The following is a 16,317-nucleotide window of genomic DNA, read 5'->3' as shown; positions in this document are numbered from 1 at the left end:
TATCCATTCACTACATACGAGGGGCAATTTATAGAAGCCAATTAACCTACGAAACCTCATACCTTTGGGATGTGGGAGGAAAGTGGAGCACCCAGAAGAATCCAACGTGAGGGTACGAAGTGCTGGAGTAACAGAGGCAGTCAGGCAGCATCCCTGGAGAACATGGATGGGTGATGGATTTGTGTTGCGACTGATTGTGTGGTGATCTTCAGACCGATTGTACGTGGGCAGAGAAGAAAGTTGGAAAAGGGGAAAGGCAGGAACTGGTGGCAGGTAATAGATTGACACAAGGTACACAAAATTGCTGGAGAAACTCAGCAGGTGCAGCAGCATCTATGGAGCGAAGGAAATAGGCGACGTTTCGGGCCGAAACCCTTCTTCAGACTGAAGAAGGGCCAGTCTGAAGAAGGGTTTCGGCCCGAAACGTTGCCTATTTCCTTCGCTCCATAGATGCTGCTGCACCCGCTGAGTTTCTCCAGCAATTTTGTGTACCTTCAATCTTCCAGCATCTGCAGTTCCTTCTTGAACACAACAGATTGACACAGGTGAGGGGGGAGGGGGGGATATTTATAGGCAGCTGGTTAGAACAAAGACTAAAGATAAGAAAGGAAGGAAGTTGTGAGACAGGTTTGAAGAGTTGCAGATTGTAAAGCCAGAGGGACAAAGTTGTTCTCTCAATAGCCTATGACCATCCTACAGTAAGCTATAATAGCTATGACATTGAAAGCCCAGGTCCTGTGCCTACTGTGCTTCAACTGTCTTGACACATGGGCCTGCTCGTACTGCTACGGATGCTGAGTCAGGATCAATAACCTCAACCGTAAATAATTTCACCTTCCTCCGCACTTCGTTTGTAATGATGACCTGTGGGGCAGGAAGAGGGTCTGCACAGATCTAGTTTGGAAATATTGAGGAAGGGTCTAATCCCAAAGTACATTCATCTCAAACTCTTGGTGTCCATTCTGAACAAATCCCAGACACAAGGAACTGCAGATGCTAGTTTACAAAAATAGACACAAAGGGCTGGAATAACTCAAAGGGTCAGGAAGCATCTCCAGAGAACATGGATAGGTAACATTTTAGGTCAGGACGGATTGTACTTCAGACGGATTGTGGGCAGGGGGAAAGAAAGCTGGAAGAGAGGATGGGCAGGAAAGGGCCTGACAGGTAATAACTGCAAATGCTGGTTTAAATCGAAGACAGACACAAAATGCTGGAGTAACTCAGCGGGACAGGCAACATCTCTGGAGAGAAGGAATGGGCGACGTCTCGGGTCGAGACCCATCTTGAGATTGAGGATAGTAAGTTGATACAGTAGAGGAGGGGTTTTTGATGAGCAGATGATTGGAGAAATGCCAGAGGTGAAAAGGCAGAAGGTATGAGATAAAAGGATTGAGGAGTTGCAAATTGTGAAGCTGGAGGAAAGAAAGTAGGTGGAAGAGGAACAAATCCTCCAGTAGTCTGCCACAACAACCCAACAGGATACATGTGTTAACAAACTAAACTAAACTGAACAGTCCTTCCTCACTCCCTGCCCTGCTCCGACCTATTCTGTCCACTGAACTTGCTTTCATCACACTCCAGATCAAATTCCAACCTCTGACCTGCCTAGAGGTCACCTTTGACCCAGAAGAGATCCCAATGGTCCAAAAATCTGAATCCTTGCTCCCTGCATTAACTCTTCAGCCACTCCTTCACCTGTCCTCTCTTCCTTCACTAGCACGTGGCACCGGGAGTAACCCAGGGATTACTATTCTGGAGGTCCTGCTTTTTTTAAAGCTTTTCCTTAACTCCCTATATTCACTTCCCAGGACCTCATCCTTAATCCTACCCCTGTCATTTGTGCCAACACTCACAATGGCTTCTGGCTGCTCCCACTCCTCCTTGAACATGTCATGAATCCACTCCAATACATCCTGGTACCAGGGAGGCAACACACCATCTTGGAGTCTCATTTGCTGCCACAGAATCTCCTGTCTGCTCCTATCATGAACAAATCTCCTCGCACTATGGCTCTTCCTGACATTACCCTTTCCTTGCTTGGCCTCAGAACCGGGCTTGGTGCCAGGGACCTCACTGCTACTCTGCTCTCCCTTGATGGGTCATCCCTTTCAAGAGTTTCCAAGAGGGTAGACCTATTTGGAAGGGGAATGGTGACAGGGTCTCCTATGCTCTCTGCCTACTACCTTTCCTCGGTGCCACCAATGTACTCTCTTCCTGTATCAGAGGCGTGACCACCTCACTGTAATACCTCCCCATGTAGCCCTCATCCTGAGGTCATCTAGTTTCCTAACACGAAATGTTGGGCACACTTCACACAGGTGTAGTCGATGGGGACAGGAGCAGTTTCCCTGACTTCCCACATCCTGCAGGAGGATCATTGCAACATTCTCTACAGCACTAAAACCAAAAGGAAAAGGGGTTCTTCTCGGCAGCCTAATACAATACAATTCAATTTATTGTCATTTGGACCCCTTGAGGTCCAAACGAAATGTCGTTTCTGCAGCCATACATTACAAACAAATAGACCCAAGACACAACATAATTTACATAAACATCCATCACATTGCTGTGATGGAAGGCCAAAAAAACTTATCTCTCCACTGCACTCTCCCCCCCGATGTCAGAGTCAAAGTCAAAGCCCCCGGCGGGCGATGGCGAATTGTCCCGCGGCCATTAAAGCCACGCCGGGCGATGCAGGGTCGCGCACCGGGTCTTGATGTTAGAGCCCCCGGCGTGCGCTCGCAGTCCCGCGGCCATTCCAAGCCGCGCGGGGCGGTGCTGTAAGGCCCCGCTACAGGAGCTCTTCAACCCTGCAACTCGGGCGGGAGAAGTCGCCGTTGCGGAAGCCCCGAAAAGCGGTCTCCCTCCAGGGACCCGCGGGCTCCCGGTGCCGCCATCCGCCAAACCCGCAGTTGCAGCCTCCGAAGCTCCGGAGGTCGGGCCGCAGCAGCGTCCACCACAGCTCCACCCGCTCTGGACTCGGCCAGCTCCGCGACGGTGAGGTGAGTAGTCGGCACCACAGCCCCCGGTCTTCCTGTTGGAGGCCGCTCCTCGTTGCAGCCCCAACGACAACGGAGACCCGAGAAAGAAAAGGTCGGGTCTCCCGTGCAGGGAGAGATTTAAAAGTTACCCCCTCCCCCCCCACACCACCCCCACACACATACCCCAACAAAAAATAACAAAAACTACATAAAAACATAGACATAAAATAATAAAAACGCAGACGGACTGCAGAGGCCGCTGCTGACGAAAGTCGCGCCGCCCACCGAATAATAACCTTCTTCTATAATGGAAATATGAATTAAAACGCAATTGTGCAAATTTACATGACCGGCTTTGTGTTAAAGATGTCAGTACAAAGCAGAGAGGCCACAGACATCATTGGAGCTGTGATAACCACATTAAAAGGGTAACTAACTCTCTCAGTGCAGGTACAATGCTTTATCCTTTGCTGTCAGTAGAATAAATGGACATGCAGCAGAGATGAGCCAGGAATATCTCAGACCATGAATATGGGATCATTACAAACTTACAAGTGAATCTATTGCAAGTAGAAAAGTTGCTTCAAACTCACCATTATAAAAAGGTTACAATGCACAAAAAATAATGAATGATTTAAATTATTTGCAAGTTGAGCTGTTTTCTTAACTGACTCAGTAACCCAGAATTCCAACCAAGTCAGTTTAAGAAAACAGTCTGCATTTAGCCTGGGAATATGTCTCACGATGCTCATCAGATAGAATGGGATATATTCTGCATCGGGTAGACCGAAGATTTCCAGATTAATTTTAGAGGCACAGGTGCTGGAGAGGTATGTTCGTGTGATTGTGTAAGATGGGCCAGAAAATGGGGATAAGGAGAGGTAGAGCAAGTGAGACTACACAGATGAACATGGTAGATGAACTCAGAACGCAAAACTTGAGACACTTAAATCCTGAGAAATCCTGAGATTTCGAGTCGAGACCCTTCTTCTAACTTCTTCAGAGTCTGAAAAAGGGTCTTGACCCGAAAACTCACCCATTCCTTCTCTCCAGAGATGCTGCCTGGCCCGCTGAGTTACTCCAGCATTTTGTGTCTACCTTCAATTTAAATCAGCATCTGCAGTTCTTTCCCACACATGTACTATTCTATATTCTATGGTGCAAATTAGTAAAGTCAAGAGCAAACAGGATTTAAATTGTGCATGGACATGGACAAATGTATTTTGTCTTAAATGGAGTTCAGATTCAGATTCAGATTCAGATTCAGATTCAACTTTAATTGTCATTGTCAGTGTACAGTACAGAGACAACGAAATGCAGTTAGCATCTCCCTGGAAGAGCGACATAGAATATGATTTCAATAAATAAATCTGTTTACATGCATACAGTCATAGACTTCTTTTTCCTATGGGAGGATTGTCCAGGGGGGGGGGGGGGGGTTGATTGGCAGTCACCGAGGTACATTGTTGAGTAGTGTGACAGCCGCAGGGAAGAAGTTTTTCCTGGACCTGCTGGTCCAGCAACGGAGAGACCTGTAGCGCCTCCCAGATGGTAGGAGGGTAAACAGTTCATGGTTGGGGTGAGAGCAGTCCTTGGCGATGCTGAGCGCCCTCCGCAGACAACGCTTGCTTTGGACAGACTCAATGGAGGGGAGCGAGGAACCGGTGATGCATTGGGCAATTTTCACCACCCTCTGCAGTGCTTTCCGGTCGGAGACAGAGCAGTTGCCATACCATACTGTGATACAGTTGGTAAGGATGCTCCCGATGGTGCAGCGGTAGAAGTTCACCAGGATCTGAGGAGACAGATGGACCTTCTTCAGTCTCCTCAGGCAGAAGAGACGCTGGTGAGCCTTCTTGACCAGAGTTGAGGTATTGTGGGTCCAAGAGAGGTCATCGGAGATGTTGACCCCCAGGAACCTGAAGCTAGAAACACGTTCCACCTCCGTCCCGTTGATGTGGATGGGGGTGTGTGTGCCGCCCCTAGACTTCCTGAAGTCTACAATGAGCTCCTTGGTCTTCTTGGAGTTAAGGGCCAGGTTGTTGTCAGAGCACCATGCTGCTAGGAGCTGGACCTCCTCCCTATAGGCCGACTCATCGTTGTTGCTGATGAGGCCAATCACCGTTGTATCATCTGCATACTTGATGATGGTGTTAGTACAGGTACACAACCTTTTATCCGAAATTCCGGAAACCGAAAAGCTCCGAATACCGGACATTTTTTTCAGGATGTCGTCTGCACACCAAAGCTCGCGTTTGGCGCCAAACTTGACCCGAAACGACCCATGGTCAACCCAGGTCTGTACTACTGTAGCGGCTGCCTCCTCCCCGGAGACCGGGGAGACACTTAAACATCGGTAAATCATTGCTTAAATGTTAGTCAGTTAGCTTGGAGGGCTTTTATGTGGTGGGGGGGGGGGGTCGGGGTGAAGGGGGTGAGGGGGTGAAGGGGGAAACTTTAATTCTTAGTCCCCTACCTGGTCGGAGAGGCGGGGAGCGGGCAATGCCTTACCGGGTCGCCGTGCGGTAAGCTCCGGAGCGCTGTGGCCGCCGACTCCCAACATCACGGAGCTGGGGCTGCGGGCGTCCGGCCGCGGGCGGCGCCGGCTGCAGCTCCGACCCCGGCGAACTCGATCCCTGGCTCCGCGGCGCTCCAATTCCAGCGCGGCCCGCGGCCGCACGCCCGCAGCCCCAGCTCCGCGATGTTGGGAGTCGACGGCCACAGCGCTCCGGAGCTTACCGCACGGCGACCCGGTAAGGCATTGTCCGCTCCCCGCTGGTATCCCAGCGCTGCGCCACCGCCGAATCCCAACATCGCGGAGCTGGGGCTGCGGAGCCAGGGATCGAGTTCGCCGGGGTCGGAGCTCCAACCGGCGCGGCCTGAGGGCTACAAGTGCCAACTTCCAACATCGCGGAGCTGGGGCTGCGGACCCAGGGATCGAGTTCGCCGGGGTCGGAGCTCCAACCGGCGCCGCCCGCGGCTCCACGGCGCTCCAATTCCAGCGCGGCCCGCGGCCAGACGCCCGCAGCCCAAGCTCCGCGATGTTGGGAGTCGGCGGCCACAGCGCTCCAGAGCTTACTGCACGGCGACCCGGAAAGGCATTGCCCGCTCCCCGCCTCGCCGACCAGGTAGGGGACTAAGAATTAAAGTTTCCCCCTTCACCCCCCCCCACCCCTTCACCCCCTTCACCTTCACCCCCCCCCCCCCCCCCTTCACCTCCCCCCCCCCCCCACCACATAAAAGCCCTCCAAACTAACTGACTAACATTTAAGCAATGATTTACAATGATTCCCCGGTCTCCGGGGAGGAGGCAGCCGCTCCAGACTTTCCAAGCCGCCCGCGCTACCTACCTAATCTATGCTAAAAATCTTCCATTCCGAAATCCGAAAAATTCCGAAATCCGAGAAGTGTCTGGTCCCAAGGCTTTCGGATAAAAGGTTGTGTACCTGTACCATAGGCCGACTCATCGTTGTTGCTGATGAGGCCAATCACCGTTGTATCATCTGCATACTTGATGATGGTGTTAGTACCATGTACAGGTGTGCAGTCGTAGGTGAAGAGGGATTAGAGGAGGGGGCTCAGCACACAGCCCTGTGGAACGCCGGTGTTCAGGGTGAGGGTTGAAGAGGTGTGCTTGTCTAACCTAACAGACTGGGGTCTGTTGGTTAGAAAGTCCAGTATCCAGTTGCAGAGGGAGGGGTCGATGCCCAGGTTACCGAGTTTGGTGATCAGTTTAGAGGGTATAATGCTGTTGAATGCTGAGCTGTAATCGATGAACAGCATTCTTACGCAAGTGTCTTTGTTGTCGAGGTGGGAGAGGGCGGAGTGAAGTGCCGTTGAGATGGCATCCTCCGTACTCCTATTCTTGCGGTAGGCAAACTGATAGGGATCCAATGTGGGGGGTAGGCAGCCTTTGAGGTGTGCCAGGACCAGCCTCTCGAAGCACTTGGTGATGATGGGGGTAAGTGCAACTGGGCGGAAGTCGTTGAGGCTTGCAGCAGTGGAGTGTTTTGGCACTGGCACGATGGAGGTGGTTTTAAGGTACGTGGGGACAACTGCTTGGGCAAGTGACAGGTTGAAGATGTCAGTCCAGACGTCTGTCAGCTGAGTTAATGGAGAAGTGGATGTAGGCTGGCAAAATCGACTAGAAAGAAAGAGTTTGGATATGAGATAAGTGGACGGAGGTTTCAGCAACAATGTGTATTGGGAGTGATAGTACGGAAGTGCCTTTGGACATAAGCACTCGTGGTGATGTGGGCTACAAATGTAACAGGTCACCTGAGAAACATAAAAAATAGGTCCAGGAGTAGACCATTCAGCCCCCGAGCCAGCACTGCCATTCAATATGATCAAGGCTGATCATCCAGAATCAGTACCTGCTTTCTCCCCGTATCCCTTGATTCTGTTAGCCCTAAGAGCTATATCCAACTCTCTCTTGAATACATCATGTGAGTTGAACACATATTATTACTACAATTGCAATTATTCATTTATGAATTTTGATGCTTAGTTTACCAGTATGGCTGCAGTCATATTTTATTTCAACCTAACTTTAAAATGGGGTTAAATTATTTCACTTTGGGGTCAAGGAAAGAGCGTTCATGTCGTGTCATGTTTCCACCACCGCGCACAAGAAGCACAAGAAGCGACAAGACAGACACCATTATATGCAGATGCCGAGAAGCAAAGATCCTATAGCGGAGCAAGGTGGACCACTCCTGTGAAAAACACATAGTACGGTCATGGGCAGATTCATGGGTAATTATAGGACCTATTTCCGTAAACCAGCTTCCGTCCATCTTGCTTCCGTCCAAAGATAGGATCTTTGCTTCCGCCTCCGCACTCGTATGCAAAGATCCTATAGCGGAGCAAGATGGACCACTCCTGCGAAAAACAATCAGCAATCGGCAATGTAGGCGACCCGACTTGTCTTTCTTCAGGTTCCCCATTAAGGAGGAAAGGTAAGAAAACATTTATTACTTCTGTGGCATATTGAAAATTTTATTTAGCCTGTTCAATCTCTCACTGTAGTTAGATCATTGAGCTCAGATAGTCGAGTCCTCATGGCAACATCCTTGTAGCAATCTTCTCCTCAAGAGCATTTTCTTTCTACCTCTCTGTTATTTAATGCAGAATAAGAACATATTGACTGTTTTATACTGAGAATTTTATTAAGTCTGCCCGAACTCTCACTATAGTTCAGATCTTAGAGCTGGGTGCTCCCCTGTCTCAGATACAGTCGAGGCCTCATGGCAATATCCTTGTAAAAATCTTCTCCTCAAGAACATTTTCATTCTACCTCTCTGTTATTTAATGCAGAATAAGAACATATTGACTGCATGATATTTTCTGTAATTTCAGATGTCGACAGTAGGTCCAGAATACTCGCCGACATGATCTCCTACACCGAACTGCGGAGTATTTGTCAAATAACTGCCGTCTTATGTACATTGTGTGAAATTGTGATTTGTTAACTGCACAAAACAATGCAAATGGTGATTTATTAATTATTGTATCTACGTTGGACGTTTTGCTCTTTGGTGTAAGCAGGGGTGGGGCTATCATTGTGTTACATACGTTGAATTGAGCATCACTTTCACTGGTTAGCTGATATGCTGTACACTGCAACCCTGTATATCTCACGCACAGAATAATGTGAATGATGTAAATCTTACTATGCATGTCAGAAATAAAGTGTTAACCATGTTAATGGATTTCTATTATGAATTATTTAAAATTGAGTGGATTGGTGCAATATTGGTGCTGTATGCTGCTAATGTGTCGTTATCAGGTATTCAGTGTTAAGAAGAGAAATAAATCACAATAAAAGCGAAAAGATGTTCCTTCCCCAGCGTGGGGGAAGTCTGGCTCGGATCAGCACGGCTGAGACACCAGTGTGAAGTTGCGGGGAGGTTTACAATGCTTTTTTATTTAATGTTGTCCCTTGTCTAGTCTGAAATAAAGTTTATCATTGGATATAAAAATCGGAAGAAATGTAAATGTGTGTGTTATATTATTATGTACATCTATATCACATTCATGTATGTGTGTTCTTTCCAGCACAATCTAATCAGTTGTATGGTCGCTGAATAAAACTATCCTTAAGTTAAACATCATTTGTAAATCTTGCTCAAAACAAATTTAATTTTGTGAAAAACTTAATTTAGATAACCCCACCATTACAGACAGATCTCATTCCACTCTCTGGCTATTGGGAAGACAAGACCAATTTTATTGTTGAGAAACAACTCCATAGACACAAAAACATTAAGGAACATTCCAGGGGGAGAGCAAGTGGAATCTTCATATTGCTATTATTTTCCCAAATACTGCAGTTGTGAACAGTGTGATTAGATGAATGAATTACAGAGTGCAAGTGTAATACAAAATCAACTCAAACACAGCACATGAGCCATTAAAAAGAAAGGATTTAAAAAACATTAAAAAATAAATTTAACAGTCAAAATTTATAAACATTTTATTCTTGAACAAGAATTAACAGAATTATGAACGAACAGAATTATGAATCTAACCCTATATCACACACCCAAACTGTTCCCCCGCAACTCGATTACACTGCGAGTCGAGTCGGGTCGGGTCCGGTTACTGAAATGGACGGAAAAAAGGCCCACGTTCCGCTCCGTTGCGTACTACACGTCAACCTGTTGCATTTTGCAGGAGTGGCCTATCTTGCTCCGCTGTAGGATCTTTGCCGAGAAGTGTGTTCAGCTCTGGCTGAACAACTAATCTTGTAGACGACACAACGGTGATCGGGCTGATCACCAACGGTGATGAAACGAACTACAGGGCGGAGGTGCAGAACCTGGCCGACTGGTGCGCACGTAACAACTTGTCACTAAACACCTCCAAGACTAAGGAGCTGATTATCGACTTCAGGAGGCCACAGAAGGGGGAATACGCCCCAATCTCCATCTACGGAGACAGTGTGGAGAGAGTGTCCAGCTTTACGTTTCTGGGCACTCACATCTCAGAGGACCTCACATGGTCCACCAACACCGCTGCGCTGGTCAAGAAGGCACAGCAATAACTGTTCTTCCTGAGAACATTGAAAAAGACTGGTCTGCCCCAACAGCTGCTGAAGACCTTCTACCGCTGCACGACAGAGAGCATACTAACGTATGGCATCTCTGTGTGGTATCTCAGCTGCATGGAGGCGGAGAGGAGAGCTCTTCAGCGCGTCGTCCACAGAGCGCAGAAGTCCATTGGGACACCGCTACCAACCTTGGAGGGCATCTACCACACATGGTGCCTCTGAAAGGCCGTCAGCAACCATAAAGACTCCTCACACCCTTGTAATGAACTGTTCAAACTCCTACCTTCTGGCAGACAAGGCCTTCTACGCCCGCACCTCCAGACTCAGGAACAGCTTCATCCCCAGAGCTATAGCTGCTCTCAATCGGCCCTGCTGAATGCCCCCACCCCAAGAACTGTCTCCCTCGGATGGTCACGTCGCACATTTGCAGTTTAGACTATTTTACTGTTCTTTTTTAAACCATGTTCTCGGGGTATCTAAATCTAAATGTTATTAGTTGTTTAAGTTATCACATCGGATGGAAGCTGCATACCAAATCTCTTGCACATATGTGCAATGACAATAAAATATATTATTATAATTATTATTATAATTATTATTATTATTATTATTATTATTATTATTATTATTATTATTATTATTATTATTATTATTATTATTATAATTATAATAATAATAATTATTATTATTATTATTGTTGTGCATGGACTCGATAACAAGACTTCACTTTGTTTTCGCTCATTCCCCTTCTTTGCTTGTCTTTGCTCCATTACTTTTTTTCGACTTTTGCTTTTTTATCATTCTCTCTCACATTCTTTCTCACAGACAAGCGCAGAGTATTTAAAAGTGGAGTAACATGTTTGCAATGCAGGAAATAGGCTTGTTTTATATCATAGACATCAGTAACACGTTGCAAGGTTGATATTGTAGTAGCAAATGTGTTGCTTCCTGTTTGTTACTTTGCTGGGCTCCCGACTGATCGATTGTTTCACAGCTTGGTCTGCCCTGCTGGATGCAGTTGCCCATTCATCCACAAATGTATGAACCACTCGGAAATGTTTGAACATACCCACTTACGCTGGTAACCCTCCACTAATCAGCTTCTTCAGGTGCTGAACTAGAAGATTTTCCAGACTTTTGGAACTTATTCCAAATAACACTCCAATACATTTTAAATTCAACTTTTTAAAAAGATCATACTGCAGGGAACTTGGTAAGTTTCAAGGGAGTACGGAAAAAGAATGAGGTGAGTTTAAAAAAGAACACTGGAACCAGCTACCCACTGGTAGTTCTGCTGTATCACAGAGCCAGAGACATGGGACCGAAATCCTGATCTCAGGTGCTGTCTAGAGTGAAGTTTACATATTTTTCCTGTGTGGGTTTCCTCCGGGTGCTCCGGTTTCAGCCCACATCCCAAAGACTTGTGGGTCTGTAGGGAGTGGATGTAAAACGGAGTTAACGTAGAACGAATCTGAACGGTTGGTCGATGGCTGGTGTTGACTCAGTGGGCTGAAGGATTTGTTTCCATGTTGTGTCCTTCAATCAGTCAAAACCCCACTGAGCGTAAAGGTTTCAGCATGCTACAGTGAGAACAGGAACAGTGACCCTGGCATGCTAGAGGGTCCACAACCATCAGAACCTGGTGAACCAAATGCTAGATTTCCAAACACAGTAATAGTGAATTCCCAGAGGTCTACTGTAGCAGGTCCATTTCACAATCATTGTTCGTTAAGATACTTCCAACTAACACATCTTAAACAATAGAAAGATTTTACTGAACTTCTGATGCTAGTTGCAGATGCAAATCAGGGTCCCAATGGCAGTTTTCGGGTGCCCATGGAAAATTCAGGCAGAGGTGATCGGAGCCTGCACAGTTTCAGCTCACCATACATGCAAGTTCCTGGACATCTGACCCAGTGATGCTTGAAAGATGTAACAACAGAAACAATTACTCAACTCATTCCAGAAATAAGAGGTTGCTGAGTATAATCTATTTCCAAGAGTGACTTGGCCTCATTAACACAGAGCTGGCTCCATGATTTGCTTAAAGATCAATGCTCCCTACTTTATGAACCTCAGGTTAGTGAACAGTACAGTTCCTGTTTGGCTTAAACCGGTGGATTGGCTAGGTTTGTGCTCCTGCAGAATTGCATGGGTTAGTTTAGTTTAGTTTATTGTCACGTGTACCAAGGTACAGTGAAAAGCTTTTGTTGCATGCTAGCCAGTCAGCGGAAAAGGCCTCAGAACAAGGGCAGAGTCCACCTAGTCCTCACCTTCCACCCCACTAGCCGTCACATACAACAAATAGTCCTCCGTCATTTTTGCCACCCCCAACGTGACCCCACCACTCGCCACATCTTCCCATCAACCCCCCCCCCCCCCGTCTGCTTTCCGCAAAGACCGCTCCCTCCGTGACTCCCTGGTCAATTTTTCCTTTCCCTCCCGCACCACCCGCTCCCCTGACACTTTCCCTTGCAACCGCAGGAGATACTACACGTGTCGCTTTACCTCCCCCCTCGACTCCATTCAAGGACCCAGGCAGTCGTTCCAAGTGCAACAGAGGTTCACCTGCACCTCCTCCAACCTCATCTATTGCATCCGCTGCTCTAGATGTCAGCTGATCTACATCGGTGTGACCAAACGTAGTTTTGCGATCATTTCGCCGAACAACTCCGCTCGGTCCGCATTAACCAACCTGATCTCCCTGTGGCTCAGCACTTCAACTCCCCCTCCAATTCCGAATCCGACCTTTCTGTCCTGGGCCTCCACCATTGCCAGAGTGAGCACCACCGGAAATTGGAAGAGCAGATTCTGCTTGGGCAGATTGCACCCTAGCGGCATAAACATTGACTTCTCCAATTTCCAGTAGCCCTTGCTGTCTCCTCCCCTTCTCAGCTCTCCCTCAGCCCTCTGGCTCCTCATCTTCCTTTCTCCTCTCTTCACCCTGCCCCCCCCCCCCCACCCTACATCAGTCTGAAGAAGGGTTTCGGCCCAAAATGTTGCCTATTTCCTACGCTCCATAGATGCTGCCTGAGTTTCTCCAGCATTTTTGTCTACCACCATGGAAACAGGACCTTCGGCCACTGAGACGAGCGATCACCAGTAGTCAGAATCAAACCCAGGTCTCTGGTGCTGTAAGGTAGCAACTCTACAGCTGTGCCACAGTGCTGCCCTCAATGATTTCATCATACTTTACATTGTACTAATATAATAAAAGGTTGTCAAGACCACAAAATATAGGTTAAGTTCCTGATGCATTATCAACTATGAACCTCAACATTTAACCTATTAATTTTTACCTCAGGCCTTTGTTGTGTGTCTGGTCTTTTATTGGAGTGCAGTCATACAGACATGTCTTGAAATGGCTGTTAGATTTTATCTGAACTTGACTTTTGCACATGGATAGCATTGCCCAGTAAGAATACCAAACTAATGAAAGTAGAACAAATTGGATTTAACATCACATGAAGAGATACATGACTAATGCATTTATTATATTAAAATAAATGAAAGTAGAAAATAAAACAAAATACTTGAAAATGAAAGAGATTGAGTGTGTTTTTCCTGAATGGCTGACATCCAAGAACAATAATAAAAAGCAGACCCAGTATTGCTCCCACACACAGCAGGGTAAGGTTTAGGCCAGATTTGGGAGAAGCATATAGGATCTTCAAGAAAAATAAAACTGCAAATTTTCCATCTAAATTTCTGTTACATTTAATCGGCAAAGCAAGGTCATGAATTTCTTCATAATCCAGTTTAGTTTATTGTCACGTGTACCGAGGTACAGTGAAAAGCTTATCCTTAATTCATATTTCTGTCGTCAAGAGTGGGGAATCTCAAAGATTTCTTGATGGTTAAAACAGAAGAGTAAAGGAACGTGCCCTTTGGCCCACCATGCCTGTGCTGAACTGATGCCGTCTGCTGTGATATCCCTACCTTCCCTGTTATCCCCTACAATCATGGGCTTTCCTATCTGCCATTTTCCTGATGCTATCCACACATGCTATACATGAGTAAGTAGAGCTAATATCTTACCTGTGGAGTGTGGGTTGTTGTGGTTTCACCCATCCGGCTGTAAGTTTCATTAAGTTTAGATATCTTGGATTGCTTTGGCATCAACAGAAGATGAAATTCATTTTGACCTGCGAGCAGCTTGTTTTGCCATTCCCCAATTACATATCACTTTGGATTGTAAAGGAGATTTAAAAGCTGTCAATGTAAAGGTATTAAGAGAAATACGCATATAGTTACGCAGGATGTGATTCCACGAGGTACATGGGATTGCAAACAGATGGATTTGCCAAGATGGTAAGGTTAACAATACAGGTGCACAACCTTTTATCCGAAAGCCTTGGGACCAGACACTTTTCGTAATTCGTAATTTGTCGGCCTTCGGAATGGAAATTTTTTAGCGTAGATTTTAATGGCTGGCTCAGTGGTAGAGTGCTCGGCTCATATCCGCAAGGTCGCGAGTTTGCGCCTTGATCCCGGCAGTTCCTCGGTCGCGAGTTTGAGTCTTCAATGTAGTTTTTTCTTGCAGAATAAATGTCTGTATGAAATGCAGTGTGTTGAATGAATTCCTGAATTTGTAAATGTGACCGCAGCATTGAATCACCTCTCGCACTCATGTCACCCTAGCGGGGCTACATGCCCTTAGGCGGCCAAGGCGACATTTTCACACTCTTATATCCGTGTGCAGCAGAGGCGACGTGCGTTTGGCGCCAAACGTGAACTTTGGTGAGCTTTGGTGTGCAGACGACATCCTGGAAAAAATGTCCGGTTTCTTCGAGGTAGGCGATATACCCTCCTGGGCAATATACCCTCCACTTCTCTTTTATGAAGGGGATTTAGTTCCCCTTTCTTCCAGGACCGACCGGAGGTTCCGCTGTCACCTCTGCGGGCCACCCTCAGTGAACGCTCACTCAACTTTGTCTTGGGATTCCTACTCTCCCGCGCAATGTACCCCCACCTTCTCTTTTATGAATGGGGATTTAGTTCCCCTTTCTTCGAGGACCGACCGGAGGTTCCGCTGTCACCTCTGCGGGCCGCCCTCGGTGAACGTCCTGTCTCCCTGTCCCTGGGATAGTAGGGGGCGATCAAACAGCACAATACCCCCCTCCCCCTCCAACACCAGAGGAATCCGCTCCCCGATGGGCCACTACGGTGACAAGTGGCAGTTCGCCCACAGCCCGAGCTGCGCCACCCCAAGAACAAGACGTACCTTGCACACCATCAGCTTCTACCCATACGGGGAGCGTGTTCCTCTGGAGTTGGAGCGGGGCTGGGCTGGAGTTGCTGATCTGGGATCTCCGTGCTTGCAGTGGGCCTGGGGGGTCGGTGTCCCAATGAGGGGGCACAGCTCGGGCTGTGGGCGAACTGCCACTTGTCGCCGTAGCGGCTCATCGGGGAACGGCTTCTGGTGGTCCTGACGTCTCCGGCCAGTTTGCAGTTTTCCTCTGGAGTTGGAACGGGGCTGGGCTGTTGCTGGCTGTGGGTCTCTGGGATCTCCGTACTGCAGTGGGCCTGGGGGTCGGTGTCCCGTTGGTCCTGACGTCTCCGGTGACTGGCATCGCCGAAGTGAAGACAGTGCAAAGCCCCCGCGCCGGTGCAATGGGCGGGGAGCTGGAGAGGGGAGGGAAGGGGTCACACACATGGCCGGGAAGCAGAGGGGTGTAGGTGGGGTGAAACTGAAGGGAGCGACAATCTGCTGTTGCCTGCCCGCTGAGTTAAAAAGTTCCCACGCAAGACTCATGATACACTGTGTATCGTGAGTCTACCGTGGGAACTTTTTAACTCAGCGGGCAGGCAGCAGCATATTGTCAATTATTAACCCTCCCGCGCAATATACCCTTACCTTCTCTTTTATGAATGGGGATTTAGTTCCCCTTTCTTCAAGGACCGACCGGAGGTTCCGCTGTCACCTCTGCGGGCCGCCCTCGGTGAACGTTTTCAAGGACCTTTCTTCAAGGACTGAAAAAATGTCCGCTAAAACCACACAAAACACCACACTCACAGTTCAGTAGACATTCAGTATATTCAGTTGATTCACAGCTCAGACAGAGTTGTGACCTCCCCCTCCCCCATCATGCAGAGACTGAGCCACACCCACACATCCGGGTTTTATAATCCCTCCCCCTCCCACTGTAAAAGGTGCGGCCTTCATGGCGTGATTGACAGGAGATTCTCAACATTTTTTTTTTTTTTTTTTTTTTTTAAATTTAATATTTTATTTTATTAGAAGTAAGTACAGTCATATGGCACCAAAGTGCCTAATAT

Source organism: Amblyraja radiata, chromosome 4 (assembly GCF_010909765.2).
Source record: "Amblyraja radiata isolate CabotCenter1 chromosome 4, sAmbRad1.1.pri, whole genome shotgun sequence".
NCBI classification, from domain to species: domain Eukaryota; kingdom Metazoa; phylum Chordata; class Chondrichthyes; order Rajiformes; family Rajidae; genus Amblyraja; species Amblyraja radiata.
This window is presented reverse-complemented; position numbering follows the sequence as displayed.